At 40.6% G+C, this 15,334-nt stretch overlaps 1 protein-coding gene across 7 annotated transcripts in view; it reads left to right on the top strand.

Annotated features, from left to right (window-relative positions):
- Positions 1 to 15,334, top strand: part of setd5 (SET domain containing 5) — a 110,174-nt gene that overhangs the window by 2,806 nt on the left and 92,034 nt on the right. For 3 of the 7 annotated variants that reach the window (XM_086040302.1, XM_086040301.1, XM_086040299.1), the window contains exon 1: positions 1,027 to 1,541. The exons of 1 other annotated variant lie outside the window; for it this stretch is intronic. The gene's annotated coding sequence lies outside the window, so the exon portion shown is untranslated. Of the gene's footprint in view, positions 1 to 1,024; positions 1,542 to 15,334 lie in introns of those variants that run through there. 3 more of the 7 variants (XM_086040307.1, XM_086040306.1, XM_086040303.1) reach the window with 3 other exon arrangements.

Genomic DNA, 15,334 nt, shown 5'->3' with positions numbered 1-15,334 from the left:
TATTCCTTACTCTATTCTTTTTTTTTTTACATTATGCACAACTTTTATTATTACAATTGTGCAATAACCTAATTGTAACATATATTTGTTACATGTTTTCATGCATTTTTATGCTTTATAAAACATGTCTCAATATTGGGGGGCTTGGAATGGATTAGGGCATTTACATGGAAAACGTCTCTCTACTACTCTAATTTTCTACTTCAGAAAGTTCTCCCAGAACCAATTAATTTCGTAAGTAGAGGTACAACTGTAGTGTAGGGGTGGGGGACGGGGGGCACTGTGCTCCAGTATAGGTTTATGCCAAGCAACGCCCCTGCTCGCAAGGAGGACGCGGTTCGAAACACTCAGTGCACTCAGTGACACGTCGTTCTTTCACAGCAAACAATCACTCAGGCAGGCCAGAATTAGTGGGTGTGGTCGTTCGCTGAGTGATACGTGGCGTCATTTAGCAATGAACGAATCACGAATCACGTTTAGTAAAGTCCCTCCCGGCCAGCTTGCTGGTTGCGTCATTGGTTATTCTCTGAGGATTCAAGTGAGTGACAGTAAAGGGCAGTTCCACCCTTGGATTGAGCTTTGGTGAAATGAGAAAGGGAAGAATCAGCTCAATCAGAAGTGATCCCGTTCATGCGTTCACTGACAAGATCCGTCCGTTTGACAGTGTCCTTCGCGAACGACACGTAAAAAATACCCCTGCCTTCCAGCCTTCCTCGGGATAAAAAGCCCCGAAATGAAAAAAAAATCCATTTAAGGGATATAGATCCATTTAAATACAAATTTCATTATAGGTTTTCCGAGACTTTCAATGGTCAGATCCTCCATTAGTTAGTCTTCGGTATCCCTACACGACCTTCATTGTCCTGCGACTTCTTCGCATTCGCTCTGATTTTTTTTTTCGATCTGCTCCTCAAACAAATAACGCCCCTTGTGGCTTACTTGGTGAAAAAAATAGCCGACGCTTGACTCTTGCAGCCAATTAATGAAACGGAAGGCAGCTTTTCCAGCGACTGACGCTCTCGTACCCAATCATGGGACGGAGTCAGATATCGTAGTAAGCACCACCCAATAGAGAGCCCCTGCACGGTCGCCAGGGAAACCCCATGGCGTGTCTGTGTGTCAGTTTCGCTGGGACCCGCGGTCGATGCCGGCGAGGGGGGGATGGGCGCCTCCGAATGCAAAGATCCGAGGCAGAATCAGAGCCTAGTAACATATACAGCAGAACCCCAATAAAAAAAATTGCAATTGCAAATACACGGTACTTTTCAATAAATAGATTCATTCGCCTGGAATATATCGGATACACCCAATGGATGCAGTGTACTTGGAAAGAACAGGGGATTTAACTTTCCCTTTATTTGTGGGAGACGCGGAGAAGTTCGTTTCCTACCGCTGGAGAGTGAGCTACTTTTAAAGGCAAAGGATACAGGAGACACCGCGGCCGACGGACGGGCCTACTGTTTGATTGGATTTGATGTTGGGCTACTCCAAGGAATTCTATGAATTCGCCTCGTTTTTGCAAGTTTATTATGCACCTTTAGGTGAGTGACTTATTCTTTATGCCTGTTAGTAACATTAAAATCAGTTGTGTGAGACAGTGACAATATAGCAGACACATCTCGATATCCAGTCATCTGACCACAGCTAAGAAGCTAACTAACACAGCTAGCTAACCATTTAGCATCCACTTAAGTTTATCAAAAGTACTTGGATAGAGTCCGTTGTCTTCACTATTTCATGATTGTGCGGGTGACTCGAATGTCCCTCAAACATCAGTAGATCAATTAGGGTCCTGGTTTGTGACTGTACTTCATGGCTACGTTCTAAGCTCCTCGTGTTGTTTTTGTTGACTTTTTTTTAAAATAATGATCTTGTGAACAGACATAGTATGTGGTATATCATGCTTTCTACCATATGTGTGTGTGTTAATACACACGCATATATATATATATATATATATATATATGTATATATATATATATATATATATATATATACTCATACACACATACATATACATACACATACATATACACACACACACACATACATACATATACACACATACATACATATACACACATACATACATATACACACATACATATACACATACATACATACATACATACACACACACACACACACACACACACCCATACATCCATCCATTATCCATACCGCTTATCCTCACACAGAAAATGTATGTGTTAAAAATACTTCATGCTCGTTGGAAGTGTTTGTCAAGCAAGCATGCGCACACTCCTCTGCACTTAGTTAATTAATTTCAGTAACTGTAATTGTGCCCAAACACAAAACGCCGGGTAATTTATCCAAACGTAAATTTATGTCATTCGTTGTGTTAAATATTAAACCTCGCAATCAAATTATTAGATTCAAGCAAGATACATTGTCTATTTGTACATAAATCTAATATTCAAGTATCGTCCAATTTAGTTAGATCCCAAATATTTAGTTTAATCGTTATGGCAGCAAAGCTTTAAGGGCCCAGTCGAGTTTTCTTCTTAAAGCGGAAGTCAACCCAAAGATATTTTTTTCAAGAATATATTCCCAGCAGGCGCACTAGTTGAAACACTGCATTCTGATCAATTTTGCGTTTGTGGAATATAAGTTAAGCAGCAAAATGCACTCGTTTTTAGCCATCTCCGGGGGCGGCCATTTTGTGTTCTGTCGACTGAAAATGACATCACAACTGCTCACAACGACCAATCACGGCTGACCTGGTTTCTGAATCTGAGCCATGATTGGTCCTTGTGAGCAGTTGTGATGTCATTTTCAGTCGACAGAAGACAAAATGGATGCCCCCAGAGATGGATAAAAACGAGTGGATTAATGCTTATTCCACAAATGCAATATTTATCAGAATGCCTTGTTTCAATTAGTGGGCCTGCATAGAACATATTCTTGAAAAAAATATGCTTGGGTTGACTTCCCCTTTAAACATCCATGATGCAGTTAGCATGCGACCATCTGCTTTTGTAGTTGACACTACCTTAAGCAAAATTGACAAAGGTAAAACATTGCTATTGTCATTACAGCTAACCTTTTGGGTGATTTAAAACCATTATTGTTGTGATTTTACGATGCATATTATGTCAGTTTTCAGTATTTGGATAACGTATGTCTTTGGCTACATTCTTAACTTAGCTCGGGCGTGTGAATCCTTCTCAAAGCTCGGTTGTTGTTATTTTCCCTCTATTTGTGCTTCCCCCCTGCGTGTGTGCAGTCTACTGAACAGATCCGCTTGGTTGGTGACTTGCTGTTCTCCTCCCCCACCTACCAACCCCCAGCCTCGGTGGCGGTTAAGAGAAATGGGTGGTATTTTAGAGGGGAGCTCTTGTTTCCTGTTTTAGCCTTCGTTTTGTTTTTTGGCAGTGGTTATTTTTACCGTGACCGGCAACTGTCCTGCTATTTTGCCATGAACGGCTCTGATTGGTCAATCCCTGGAGCGAGGAATTCTGGGCCTGCCGTGAATCGGCTATTTTACTGTGATTACAGTAGGTTGGTCGTGAATGTTATTTTAGCGCCATGTGTCACGGTTCAACTGGCTTCCACATTAACTGTCTACGGATTCCAGCTATGGCCGTTAGGGCAATGTCAGTCCAGTAATTCTGTGTTTCCTAATCATAACCTTACCTTACCTTAACTGTTTATTTTTTATAGGTTAAATTCTTGAACTTTTCGGAATTCTAACCTCCATCCATCCATCCATTATCCAATCCGCTTATCCTCACAAGGGTCACAAGCGTGCTGGAGCGTTGTAACCTGTTAAGGAAGTGTCTGGTGGGCATTTCAGCATGTTGAATCGGCGTCGTGAGTCGTGACATTTGGTCACTCTGATTGGCTGTTAGCTAGCAAATCAGCGCTCGGAGCACCAACGGGAAGTGACAAATGCGGATAAACAAGCACGCCTTTGTTGCCTTAATTTTCTTACAAGTACAAGAGCGGGGGTTGACAATTTAAGTATTTCACGGTACCATGTCAAGAACATGAGGCTTTACTTTGCGTGGGAGTTCATCGTGAGCGAAAAATATAGCTGAATGCATTGTTTACATTTTTACAATCCACACGCGGCCAATAGCTTTCCAGTTGGATTTTTCTAACCGTGAGAAATAATGACTACCGCCGCCGATGGTATGGAAGTGTATTACAGCTCACGCATGCGCAGAAGGTTCTTTAATGGTCAGCGTCGCTGTTTGTCGTTGCAGTGTATTTTTCCAGCGTGACGTGCCGACAGCTGGCCCGACGCCACGGGGTAAGCGTCTGTCACAGTTGCCCAACGTCGGATTGGTCTATCTAGGCTAGGGGTGTCGAACTCCGGTCCTTGAGAGCCGCTGTCCTGCCTGTTTTCCATCTCTTCCTGCTGCAACACATATGTTTCAAATGATCAGCTCATCAGCAAGTTCTGCAGGAACCTGATCTTGATCCCGATCGTTTGAATCAGGTGTGTTGGACGAGGAAACCTCTAACATGCAGGAAGGCGGCCCCCGAGGACTGTAGTTTGACACCCCTGATCTAGGCCTTAATGCCAAGAAGTTCAACACACAAATGCAGATATCCAGCTAATATTTAGCTTATAGCATACGCAGCTGCAGCATATCCATACAGACTGCACATATACACATACAGCATATGGTTACATAGACTGTTTGTATTAGATTGACTTTGCCCTTGTGCAGCGTTGTGTTTGTCGTTTGTTGTGTATTTTCTTTCTAAAGAGAGACAAGGTTAGCCAATCAATTGGTGTTCAGTAGCATGCTTTAGTATCAGCTGCATTATTGTATTGTCTTGAACTTCTAAAAAAATAAAGCTCTTGTGAAAAATAATTCTAAATACAAAAACATGTATTAAAATGAATATACTGGTTAAAAACAGCCCAACCCTAGTTAGCAGACTCTGAATATTCACTAAACCTGCTTTGTGAAACGGACCCCAGGTTTACTATTCATATTATTATTTTGTTTGTTTTGCAGGTTAAATGTCGCATTTGTTCGACAGTACTGTCGTATTGCAACAAAAGCACCTCCTCAATATCTCTGTACTCCAGTATCATCTGTCCCATGTGAGTGGGTCTTTTCCACAGCTGGAGAAATTCTATCAATAAAGCGCAACAGATTGAATCACAAAATGTTGGAAAAACATATACTTTTGAATAAAAATTTGTAATTAAAATAAAATCCCTGTCCACAAGCACCATTATTCACAAGTTCACCTAAACTGCCACATTAGGATACATATTCACATTATTTATTGAAAGTATCTAAAAATATCAAATATATTTTTAATGCAGAAATAAGATGAAAAAATAGGAAATACAAAACTCAAATGTTATGTTTGTGTTAGGTCATTTAATCACAGTCATTTGAGACGGTCAGCTGAGTTGCCTGTAGGGATGTTTACAGTGCACCAGGTGTCAGTAGCCACTGTGTTGAAACAATACCTGATGCCTCACCGACCCATCACGGAATAGCACATACTATGCCCTACTGTGTGTGCATCTGTACAGCAAGGAAAATGCACTTGCCAATGGCAAGTCATATGAACAGCAAACATTGTTAATATTTGCCCTTCACCTTTGTTAGATCACATTTATGAATTAATGTGCTACTCCTTTTTAAGAAATACAATGGATATATATATATATATATATATATATATATATGTATATATATATATATATATATATATATATATATATAACTAAAAAAAAAGAGAAAATCCCATAACAGTGTGTTATCACCAAGAGGAGAATGTTTCTGATTTGCCTTGGGTCATTTTTTGTTGTTTTTAATAAAAACTGAACGCGGTTCCCACAGACCCGCAAACAATTGGTGAACTTAACTGTCCGCAGTTTTACATTAAAACATAATTTCTCTCCTAAATGGCTCCATGGCTGTGCACTGGTGATTCTTGATGGAATAATAATAATAATAAAGAAAAATTCCATTTTTTTTCCCAACTTTTTTTCTTATGCAGATGTCATTCACCTAAGAAGTCACTCATTACTTTAATGGACAACAACCAAATAGACGTTATTTCCGCTTCTCACTTTTTACTGTCAATAAAAGACATAGTCATGTCTTTCACCACACTACTAGTCGGGTTCCTCCTCGCTCCAAAAGTGTGCTGCTGTACTGCATCTGAATTTTGCTATGTTTGTTTAGCACTGCTTTTGTATTTCTGTTGGGTGGTACACCAGATGCCGTATGCAAGTATTTCCTGTCCTCAAAAGACCAAGATTCCTTGTGGAAAGAACAAGCGCAGAACACAAATTAATGTTCCTTTCAATGGCGATATTCCTTGCAATCAAATTATTAGGCGGGTACTGTTTTTCCCCCCGCATAAAAAAGCGAATGTCGGATGATGGAAGGGTACCCACGCTGCAGACGGATGACAAATATCGGACGCTCAAATTTTTGTAAAATGCCCAGCTCTGAAAACTAATCCACATTTATTTATTTGGTCACTGGTAGAAAATGTTCACAGAGGTTTATAGAGCCATTAGTGTGCCATCTACTGTAATCCAATATTCAGACGGTTATGATCATTTTGAAGACCGGATATGCAGCTTGATAGCCTTTATGCTTTTTGTACACAGAATTAGCCAATAATGATTTTAAGAATGACATTTTTTTTAAAATAATGAGATCAATGCCTGTATTTATGTTTATATAAGCATAATGTATACATGTCAATGTATGTACATATTTATTCACTATAAGAGTTTACGTTTCATGCCATATTCTCAAGCAAATCTTTTCATTTAATTGATAATGACTCAACGTAATGCTGCTTCGTGTGTGCCTGTGTGTGTGTGTGCGCGTGCGTGTGGGTGTGGGTGTGCGTGTGTGGGTGTGCGTGTATGCGCGTGTGTGTATGTGTGTGTGTTTGTGCGTGTGCATGCGTGTGTGTCGAGTCTTCACTAGTCCGCTCCCAGCTAGATGAGTGTCTCATCAAATTATACAAATTACAACAAGCCCGGGAACATTTAGTTCCTGGTAATATAAGTTCCTGGTAACACAAGTTCCTTTGGCTCAGGTGGTTTGCATTTCCACCCCAACTCATAGTTCCTGGTAAATTATGCAAATGAGACTGATGGCGCATCAGTGGGAGGTGTTACCTCCCTACTCATTACTGACTAAATAAAAGACTTATTTAATCGATCTACGACCGTTTTGGTGAGTTTAGAGTTATCTTACCTTGTAGTAGGCTTGTCAAAAATATCGATACTTCGGTACTTACTCGATACTAAACATTTGGAACGGATACAATACTAGCTTGCTGTGGCATTGATATTACAGATACCAAACCACTGACTTCGATACCAACAGCGCTTTGCCAACGTCTGCTCCTAATGGTCTACTGCTTCCGCACACACTGCCGAAGCCTGCCCCGTGTGCCCGCCCCTCCCTCCCTGCTCTGCCGAGTGCAGACTGCTCGTTGACTCCCTAGTTAGCCGGGCGCATGAGCTACAAACAAAGTACGACAGATAAAAAAAAAAAAAAAAAAGTGTGCGTCCCGGGCTCCTGCAGCCGAAGCTGTGTCGCAATAGCACGGAAGCTCGCCCCCACTCAAGCTGCCGTGGTCCTTTCGGTCAGCCCTTCCGCTCACTTCGGACCGGCTGGCAAGCGCGGGCCGTGTCGTCGGCTTCTCTGAGCATGCGCCCGGCCCTTCCCACGGATCTCCCCAGCAGCCGCCGCGGTGGCAGCGGTCGCCCATCGCGGTGTCGCTGATCCTGCTTGGGCCGGGCCGGCCTGGCTGGCTCATTCGGCCGACGCCGAGCCATAGAATGACGGCTCATGACCCAAAGTTAGAATCGGCTAAGTACGCCTAATGGCAACATTGAGCCAACAAGTTCAAAACTTAAATGCACATATCCAGCTAATATTTAGTTTATAGAATACGCAGCTGCAGCATATACAGAAACACGGTACATACATATGCATCATATGTTTACATAGACTGCTTGGATTAGATAGACTTCCTTGCTTGCCCATAAAATGCAGCGTTGTGTTTGTCATACATATTTTCTTTCTAAAGCAACACAAGGTTAGCCAAGTGTTCAGTAGCATGTTTTCAGTAACAGCTGCATTATTGTATTGTCTTGAACTTCTCAAAAATAAAGCTCTTGTGAAAAATAATACTAGATAATAATGCAAACAAATTTATTAAAATAAATACTGGTTGAAAACAGCCCTTTGAGTAATCCATGGTAAAGTTCACAAATAGTAAAAAGGTCATGAAATTGAAGAACAGAAAAGTTCATGTGATTTGTCCAAAAATAAATCCTTCTATTTTTTTGTTAAGAATCGGAATTGTGAATCGTTAGGAACCAGAATCTAATCAAAACATCGGAACCAGAATCGTCCAAATTCAAACGCCCAGCCCTACCTCCTACTGTTCTGCATTGCCAATAACTGAAAGTAGTTTGAATTATTTTCTTTAATTCTTTTTTATTATTGCGATTGTTATTATTATCTGTGACTTGTTGGCTTGCCTTAATAGATAAACACGTGGGTCCAGATACTCAGACAATTTACAGATTTTGTTGTCAATTTATGTTACTGTAAGTGGTGGGTGGTATTCTTTTTCACTACCTCAAACAACTTGAAAATGATGTGCCATTGGTGTTGCACAGTATGGTTATTTCTTTGCACTAGTTCAGACAATTTACAGATTAATAATTGTTTTTTTTGTGTGTGTTTTGTTCTTTGCACTACTTCTTCCTTTGTTTTGCACTACCCCAGGCTCAGACAACTTAAAATGTGTCATTGGTTCCAGGCATTGACTGTACAGAGGGTTCCATCCATCCATTATCTATACCGCTTATCCTCACAAGGGTCGCGGGGCGTGCTGGAGCCTATCCCAGCTGTCTTCGGGCAATAGGCGGGGGACACCCTGAATTGGTTGCCAGCCAATCCCAGGGCACACAGAGACAAACAAACAACCGCACTCACAATCACACCTAGGGCAATTTAGAGTGTCCAATCAATTTACCATGCATGTTTTTGGAATGTGGGAGGAAACCGGAGTTGTACAGAGGGTTGTCAAAGTTAAATACTGAAGTTGTACTATTTTTTTGCACTACCACTTCAAAAAACGATTGTATTAATGATAATTTAAGTTTTTGGCGATAAAAACGTTTTACAGTAAAAAATAAATAAATAACAAAGCCTGTGCTTTAATTTGTTCCGTGTGGTATCGAAATGGTATCGATACTGAACTGGGTATCGGTATCGAAGTTGAAATTCTAGTATCGTGACAAGCCTACCTTGTAGTGTTGTCCACATTAGTTTAGAGAATTTACACTGGGTGAAGCGGGTAGTATAGACCATTGATCAGAGAATCCGGAGGAGACACGGAACTAAACTTTCCACCAAGGCGGAACTAAACTCTGGTTCCCCCCAGTCTTTCTGACATACATGTTGTAAATTCCTCATTACTGCTTCGTTTATACAGGCATTGGTTTACTGTTTAACTTGTGTGTTTTACACCAGACATGTTTTCTGGCTGCCAATGGGTCCTTTCTTTACGTTGATTTATGTCAGGCATATTGTTGGACAGCTAAGGGTTCCTAACGAGAGACGTTTGGAGTATGTTAGCCGTTAGCGGCTAGTGGCAGATGCGCGCCGTCTTCGTGTTCGTGTACGAGCCAGGATTGAGCGAGTTGTTGAGCTCTGTGGAATGGATTGGAGTGCGACTGAAGCCATGTTGTTCCCTATCACTGTGTCCGGTCACGCTCTTTGATTCAAGTGACTGTTTGGATGAGGCGCTGCGGTGAATCCCCCTGGGCAGCTAATGGGTCCTTTCTTTATGTTGATTTATGTCGGGCATATTGTTGGACAGCTAAGGGGTCCTGACGAGAGACGTTTCGAGTCTGTTAGCCGTTAGCGGCTAGCGGCAGATGCGCGCCGTCTTCGTGGTCACGTACGCGCCGGGATTGAGCGACTTGTTGAGCTCTGTGGAATGGTTTGGAGTGCTACTGAAGCCACGTTGTTCCCGATCACTGTGTCCGATCATGCTCTTTGATTCGAGTGACTGTTTGGATGAGGCCCTCCGGTGAATCCCCCCAAATTTACATACAGTCCTAACTTTCTTGTAATTCTACATATGTGGATGTAAGCTAAATGTTACCATCGTAGCTCAGTGGAAATGTGTACTAAGCGCACAGTTTTATTATTTTGATTTATATGGACACATTTATCAGCGTTACACGACGGAGGCAACTTGGCTTGCGGGTGGTGGAGGGGGGCGATGTGTAAGGTAACGTAAGCATGCCATTCAGCCTGTTGTTGTCTCTGTTTTTATTTCAAATTGTTCGTTATTTAAATTTTAAACGACATGTCTGTTATTGGTGTTGGATTTTATCAGATAAAATTTCCTTTAAAAATGCGACTTATACTCCAGAGCGACTTTTATATGTTTTTTTCTACTTTATTATGCATTTTATGGCTGGTGCGACTTGTACTCCGAGCGACTTATAGTCCGGAAGATACGTTATACATTGCGACTTTTTATTTGTGCACATTAAAAGACAAAATAAAAACAGCCAGAAGCCGGGCTGAATTTACTATAGTCTTGCGCCCGGACCAACTCGGCATCGTTCGCAACTTGGAAAAGTGTCTGGCTTGCCATACATCATTTTCTGTCACAGTGAACTCCTGCGATTTCCATTTCTGTGATTGAATCCAAGGTCCCATCCCCTACGTGCTTTCCTATTGACATAGAAACCCAAATTTAATAACAAAATCGTCCTGCAAGTTACTGTAAGTGAAACATCTTACTGACACGGGCAAACGCTGGATGAGGGTTGCTTCTTGGTAGCCTGATGGAGAGCTGACACTTGTCCCTGCATTGGAAAGTTCTTCAGCGCGTGCAACAGCTGCAAATCAAAAAATGTGCAGAAAAATGTAATAGTTTAGTATTAGTGCACTGTAAATTGTAATTTCACATTTGTAGTTCACTTTACTTAAAAAAAAGTCAGGAAACTGATTGCCTCAAAATTCCCAAGTAAAGTAGATATCTAATTTTAAGTTATGACTGAAATAACTTTGTTTAGACAACTTAGATAATGGTAGTAAACAAGTGAATTTAACTCAAAATCATTCGTTAAGTTGACTGTAAAAGTTTGATCCAGACAACTCAGATAATGGCAGTAAACCTGAGTACATAAAACTCAAAAATTAAGTTAAAAATGCCAACACTGACCCGGGATCGAACCCACCACCTCCCGGTTGTGAAACGACCACTCTACCACTGAGCCATGCCACCCCCAACTTACCAATTCAATCATTCCCATTACTAGACAAATATCAGGAAACCCTTATTTGGGTAAGCTGAACTTCACCTCAATCCTTGGCCAGTGTGACCATGTTGACATTTTTACTTAATTTTTTAGTTTTATGTACTCTGGTTTACTGCCATTATCTGAGTTGTCTGGATCAAAATTTTATAGTCAACTTAACTAATGATTTTGAGTTGAATTCACATAAGTTTACTGCCATTATCTAAGTTGTCTAAACAAAGTTATTTTCAGTAATAGTTTAAAATTAGATAACATCTACTTTACTTAGGAATTTTGAGGCAATCGGTCTCCTGGCTTTTTTTAAGTAAAGTGAACTAATTAATTTTACAGTTTGGATATAAGTCAGTATTTATGCAGACATTTTCATTTTATGTTCAACAGTTGGGTTTTATTTGAATGTATTTATTCAGGTGCAGTTTTTTATTTAACATGCAATATATATATATTTTGTTCATGAGTACTGTACTTGAGTTTATAAAGGTGGAATCTATGTTGAGGAGGCAGAGCCTTACCTTTGGCATCAGCCTGTTATAAGTAACTAAAAAGTGCTACTGATAATTGCTGCAACAGGTGACAAACTAAATAAAACCACATAGTATTTCTGTGAGTATAACAAGTATTTTACCTTCATGCCTCAGAAACAGCAGCGCAGCACATCCAGGACCAAGGGTTGATTGGTCTCCTTTTCCGCTTACATTTAGACATACAAAAGCAAAATGAGTAACGGTAAATAATTTAAGTGCCCCACAAGTTATTGTAAAATGAAATTTACCAGAACTGGCGATGCTTGATTCGCAGGAGACACTCCACTTCTGTGTAGCGGATGATGATGGCTCATAATATTTCTTCACTTGAAACTGAATCAAAATGTCCATCTAGAACAGCTGTAAATCAAAATACATGAACAAAAAAGGCCAGAGTTACATATTACATGATATGGGCCTGTAACTTAAGCATTTTTTTTTGCAGTTGTCTTTTTAACATTTATTTGAGGTGGAAGTTTTTCAAAACGCAATACTTTATTAAATAGGTAATTTTTTTCCCTGTATGTAAACGCAATGTTTTATGTTCAAACTGAATATTACAGTGGCTTACAAAAACAAATCTACTTTCTGTAAATAAAGCAAATCCACTATCCTGTTTTACGAATAGTTGTGAGACTTTGAACAGCTAACCATTTTCAGTGCACATGCACTCACACAATTTGTGTTTCTGCTGGAAATTACTACAACAGATAAGTAAATGACAATAGCCCAAGTATTACTGACAATATTCTAAGTATTTCGTGCTTACCTTCGTCAGTAGCGCCACAGCTGATTCCATATCTCCGGTGTCTACATGACCCATGGCGTCTAGTTGATTGTACAATTTGCTCACTCGACAGTCATTTCCACTCCCGCTGTTATGATCCGTGAGCTTTTTATTTGTCTTGTTTTAACTTTACATCCTCCATGGACTTGTTTTGCCGCGCGAACAGTTTAAACTTGCCTTGGGCGGCAGTAATAAGCTGGTACATACTGGTCGCTCCTTGTCGCCGATTCAAAGTTGGGTTGGATGTCTTTGTCCCCCAAAAATGCTCAGAAGAGCCTGCATATACAGTATTCGTCCGTCTAGATTTCATTCACTTTTCCTTAACTTTTGAAGTATTGGACGAGTGAGCACAATGAGTTAGCAGTTACCGGTTAAAGGCTAATGGCGTCGTGAACAACACACCCCCAAGTTCGACCGACCAATCGGCGTTCGTCAACGCAGCCCGCCCCCGGTAAGAGCTCCTGCTGGGCCAATTCGTTACCCTGGTAAATTTTTTGGGTATAAACAAAAGGCAGAACCACTTTACCAAAAGTGAAAGGTTCCTGCGGCGGAAAAGGGGCTATAGTGAACAAAATAATTCACACTCTACTTATTTTTGAGGGAAGTGTTAGAAATGCGGGCGGCACGGTGGTCGACTGGTTAGCACGTCCGCCTCACAGTTCAGAGGTCGTGGGTTCGATCCCGGCTCCGGCCTCCCTGTGTGGAGTTTGCATGTTCTCCCCGTGCCTGCGTGGGTTTTCTCCGGGCACTCCGGTTTCCTCCCACATTCCAAAAACATGCATGGTAAGTTGATTGGATACTCTAAATTGCCCCTAGGTGTGATTGTGAGTGCGGATGTTTGTCTCTGTGTGCCCTGCGATTGGCTGGCAACCAGTTCAGGGTGTCCCCCGCCGACTGCCCAAAGACAGCTGGGATAGGCTCCAGCACGCCCCGCGACCCTTGTGAGGAGAAGCGGTACAGATAATGGATGGATGGATGTTAGAAATGCATCACAACCTGTAGGTCTTAAAACTGGTGGCATAACTGGATGCCGATCAGCAAGGTGCTTGGCCAGATCGGATGTGTTCCCACCTCGAGCCATGGTAGTTTTTAAACAAGCCATACAGACGTGCTTTGTCATGTTGGTCGGCTTGCCATGGCTTTTGGCCATGTTAGCAAAAAAGTTCCATATCCGCGTCATGCTTTTCAACGAGGAGTGAAGGGGTAGTGAGTGGTGGGGCAGTGAGGGGTGGGGCAGCGGGCGCTTCACTCACTGCTTGAGGCAATCTTCCTCTCCACTTGCAGAAGGAGGCGTGACACAAAGGGGACGTCATCCCAAACATATTTTTTTCAAGAGTATGTTCTATGCAAGGTCACTCGTGGAAACAAGGCATTTTGATAAATATTGCCTTTGTGGAATAAGAGTTCATCCACCAGTTTTTAGCCATCTCTGGGGGCGGCCATTTTTTCACTTCTGTTGACTGAAAATGACATCACCGTTGCTCATAGCTCAGGTAACGACCAATCACAAGGGATGGATTTTGCTGCTTAACTCATATTCCACAAACAGAATATTAATCTGAACGCCGTGTTTCAACTAGTGGGCCTGCTGTTATATTGTTGAAAATATGTTAGGGTTGATTTCCACTTTAAGTTAAGTTTAAGTTAAATATCTTGTGTAGTCCATAATATGAAGTCAAATTTTTTTTGTGTTCATTTTTGTTTCAAATTTCTTCAAATACAATTTGCAAACCTATTATTGGTCATTATATTGCAATAATAATAATTGTAAAAGTTTATATATGGCCTACTGTAATTTAGAAGTATAGATTACGTACTAGTATGTAACAGTCAACATTTAAATTACTTTGACCCAATAAGCATATTAAATGTTTACTGTGTGTAAATATTACTTTAAAAACAAAACAAAAAAGGCTCCAGACAAATGTATAAATGTATAGATGAATAGCATGTCTGTTATTCTATCAAAATTGGCATTTTACTCCAAGCAGTTTACTACTTTGGCAATTTATAAGTGCATCGCAAGTTAACTCGTTTGTTTATACAAGGTAACCATACTTTAATTAATACATTTGCACTTTAATTTTTTTAATCAATTTAATAAATAATGTTGGGTCCAAAACAAACTTAAATTATTATAGCGTTTCAAAGAATTTTGTCTTGATATTTTTTACATGTTTAAACCTGTTCTTGTTTTGTAGCAAAAAATAATCGTTTGAATAATCGTGATTTCAATTATTACCAAAATATTAATTAGATTAATATTTTTTTCATAATCAAGCAGCCATAGTATTGATCTTTTTTTTACGCTGAAAAATCACGGCACTGGTACCGGTATCCCGTGCAACACTAGTTGGGACATTGTATTAAACAAAATACAACGATTTGCAAGTCATACACTACAAAGACAAGATATTTATTTAATCCTGGATCCCCTCGGATAAGTTTGAAATATCGCTTTGTACACTTTCCCCATTGAGCGCTGATATGGTTGTTCATCTAATGACATCGCACCTGTTTCAAGATAGTCAGCCTCTCGCTTTGGAAAAACGATGATTATGTCAATTATATGAAATAGAATTTTTTTTTTTCTCGTTTTATTTTTTGTACAATGTCTCTGTGTGCCCTGCGATTGGCTGGCAACCAGTTCAGGGTGTCCCCCGCCTACTGCCCAAAGACAGCTGGGATAGGCTCCAG

The sequence above is a fragment of the Filicampus tigris genome, chromosome 9 (genome assembly GCF_054856515.1).
Source record: "Filicampus tigris isolate MCC_2025a chromosome 9, RoL_Ftig_1.0, whole genome shotgun sequence".
Taxonomy (NCBI): domain Eukaryota; kingdom Metazoa; phylum Chordata; class Actinopteri; order Syngnathiformes; family Syngnathidae; genus Filicampus; species Filicampus tigris.
The sequence above is the reverse complement of the archived record's forward strand: the minus strand, read 5'-3'. Positions and strand labels throughout refer to the sequence as shown.